Source organism: Quercus lobata, unplaced genomic scaffold, assembly GCF_001633185.2.
Source record: "Quercus lobata isolate SW786 unplaced genomic scaffold, ValleyOak3.0 Primary Assembly Scq3eQI_100, whole genome shotgun sequence".
Classification (NCBI taxonomy): Eukaryota; Viridiplantae; Streptophyta; class Magnoliopsida; order Fagales; family Fagaceae; genus Quercus; species Quercus lobata.
Window position 1 is genome coordinate 573,886 of NW_022154707.1, and position 3,615 is coordinate 577,500.

General features: G+C 32.5%; 1 pseudogene; it reads right to left on the reverse strand.

Annotated features, from left to right (window-relative positions):
- Nucleotides 1-1,169: 1,169 nt before the first annotated feature.
- LOC115972967 lies at nucleotides 1,170-2,830 on the reverse strand (annotated as a pseudogene).
- Nucleotides 2,831-3,615: the final 785 nt, after the last annotated feature.

Here is a 3,615-nt window from a genome sequence, read left to right on the forward strand (position 1 = left end):
CTCTTGCTCTCACTTATATTAATCTTTTTTTTTTCGTTTTTTTAATCAACGCCACTTAGTTTTATTCAGTGATGCATTATTTCAAATAAGTAATGACATAAGAATTACAAATCCATAGTTTTAACTTTTAAGTATTACCTCAAAAAAAAAAAAAAAAAAAAAAAAAAAAACTTTTTAAGTATATTTATCAACATGTATCTACAAATCTTAATTTTAGTGTAGTAAAGGATGCAGACATTTTAGCAAAACTTTAGGGAGCATATTTCATATTTCTATATTCCATAACCAACTCTCTAATTGCACATGAATGGTGCAGCTGCTAGAACTCTAACAGCAATTTTTATATTCATAGTAATATATTTGCGCCTACTGACAACAATGAGTATACATTTTTTTTTTTTCCCTGAAAAATTAATCAGTATTCAATTAGGAACTACATTCTCAATACATATAAAGAAATGATGACAAAAAAATTACAAATCCACAGGGTAAAACTCAAGGATTCAAATGTCATGTTTATTACTACAAAAGTATAAACCAAACACATATCATACATAGCCTTAATGTAAAACAACAATTTGGCCAACAGGTAAAGAAGCATTATGGATTGTTTCTGTTATAGCCAATCCCATTTGCATTGCCTCTCCATTATAAACTTAAATTCTATGTCAATGTTGATTCTCAAAAAAAAAAAAAAAAAATTCTATGTCAATGTTAAGAGCAGTAATTCTCAGATTATCTATTTATAGAGAAACAGCAAGGCCATATAGCCGCATGAACCCACCCTTGGATTCAACTTTCTAATAAAAAAAAAAAGGACAAGTTCTACAGATCCATATAGCTAACGAACCATAGCTTAAATGGCACACCAAATGGGGTGCAATCTCTGTCTGCCAGAAGGAAGAATGAGAAATCATTTTCCTTCCTCCCAACTGGGATCAGGATTTTATCAATGGCAGTCACTTGGACATAAAGTATTCAGAAGGGTCAAAATCACTAATAAAATGTAAGGACTTGAAAGTAACAATAACAAAGTCATATTATTATAATGACACCATAGAATCATTCCAAACATTTTAAACAGATAGCTTGTTATTCAAGAAAATAATAGCAATAAATCCTCAACACTTCATAGTGCTAGAACTCAAATTAGTGCCCTAAAAAAGTATTTTAAATGGCTAGACCTGTTTTCCAAATTGGTGTCTAACCAATTTGGACCTATATCTCAGGAGGTTGAATCCAAACTCTTTCAGGCCCGCGTTTAGTAACCCATGGATAAAACGTACATCGGTGACTCTGCTTAGTCTTCAACGAGTAATAGGAACTGTAAGTATCACAATGATAATAAATCCTCTCTGCAAAACCTGAAGTTTCTCCTTCTGCTGAAACTGAGAACGAGGTACAACTGAGAAAAAATGCTTTACATCCCAATGTATATGTCTTATCCCAATTCCTTTTTGACCAATCAAAATTAAAAACTTCGAAACACTTAAAACCAGAACGATACACTATCCAGAGCTGCCCATTAGACTCTACCATATGAGCCCTTGAGTCATACAATACCGCAGGAATCAAATCCACACCTGTGAGCAAACTCCAATTACGGTGTGCAACACAAAAGGCCCCCAATGCTCCTCCTGTAAAAACACAGTAAAAAGTTCCATTACTGTAAACCACATCCTCAACTGCCCTTTTAGGACCAGCAAACTTGACTGTGGTGCTCCATTTGCGGTCACCAGGTTGACATGTGCTTAGCCACATTTTGCTACTGTTTTTGGAACTTTGTATTGCAAAGCAAACACAATCAGGAGAAGTTGGGACTCAGGAAAATGTACTTCGATTGAAGTTGATGTCAAGATCAGGTAGTTTGATTATAGTCTTCGTATAAGGATTGTAGAAGAATGACAATGTAGATTTCTGTAAAAGCAACCAACCAAACTTTGAAGCACATATGACTGCATCATTCAACTCTTTCCCCTCAATCTTGTTGTAAGTGACGTGACTTTGGTTTTCAATTGGGAGGTGAAAGCTACATAAACTGTAGACATTTCCATCAAAACCCCAACTGTGTTCCATTAGCCATGGAACTGGAAGGGTCTCAAAAATTGGACCAACAGCCTGAATTTTTCGCGAATTCTTACAAACCCGTTTAATAAAATCAAGTTGTCTGCCAATTATATTAAAAACATCAACCGGAAGATTGGACCACGATCTCAATTCTCGGCTGTTTCCCTCACAACCACTTAAGTACTTGTGTCTATTCACCATCATTGATGTATCTTTTGAACTATCGTTCCAAAAATTCCACTTCATCAGTACTCAAAATATTAACACACACTATCTCCCAAGAGTCCCAACCCTATCAAATTCCAAGTAAAATGACAATTAGAAAGTGCACTATTGTCAGTCTAAAAATCCAATATATATGCTTAATGATCATTGTAATGTTAGAACTATCTTACAACTTTCAGCTACTGGTTTACTTGTTGAATTTTTTTAAATAAAATTTATTACTTATAAAATATACACACACGCACACACAAAATCCATGGTCTAATTACTCAATTTATGGGGTTCAAGTAATAACTCAAATTCAAGAATAAAAAAACAATATGTGGTGATAAACAATAAGCCCTAATATTGAAAGTAATAACAAAATGAAAAGAAAAAAAGAAAAAAGTAAGTAACAAAATTAGCAACTAAAAATGAAGGGTATCTAAACTAAAAGAGTGTGATAATTACCTGAGGGTTTTGGTTTTGAGCGGAGTCCCCACGCTGGGGCAGTGGTTTTCTCTTAGACGTCACTCAAAGCAACGGTTTCAGCTTTCTCCGTTTTACTTTTGAGCTGAATTGGGTTCTGAGCATGATCAAGACCAAAATATATATGAAATAAGGTAGAGTTTGGATACTGTATCTTTTGTTAAAATTAAAAAAATTATTATGGAAAGTACGGTTGGTAAAAGTTATTAGAATTAATATAATAGGTTCTATAAATAGTATTAAAATGTATGATAAATTTATAAATATTAGTAAAAATAAATTAAATAGTAAAATAATTTTTATTTTTTATTATAACTCAAACACGCACTAAATTGTGTTATCATCAGATCTTTTTCAGCTTCACTTTTTCACTAGTTCAGCCCACTTCAACAAAAAGTTAAATAAGTGAAATAGAATTACGTACTTTATTAAATTGTCCCTTGAGAAAATCTTTAACAAAAAGTTAAATAAGTTGAATAGGAACACACTTTATTAAATTGTCCTCGAGAAAAACTGTAAGCGGTGGAAAGAATCTTTTTTAGCTTCACTTTTTCACTAGTCTAATGCATTTTAACAAAAAGTTAAATAAGTTGAATAGAAACATACACTTTATTGAATTGTCCATTTAGAAAGACGGTAAGTGGGGGAAAGAAAAATGATAAACTATGACAAATAACTAATAACAATCTAATTGCGTGCGAAGGTATGAATTATTAATTGAAATACGTTGATTTGTTTTAGATTGCGTAAGGCTTGAGTGATGCTATCTTACCAAAAAAAAAAAAACTTTGATCTACACCCTTCACATTGATTCTATAGTGCTAGCTCTCAAAATCAACGATAGGAGGAGCAAGT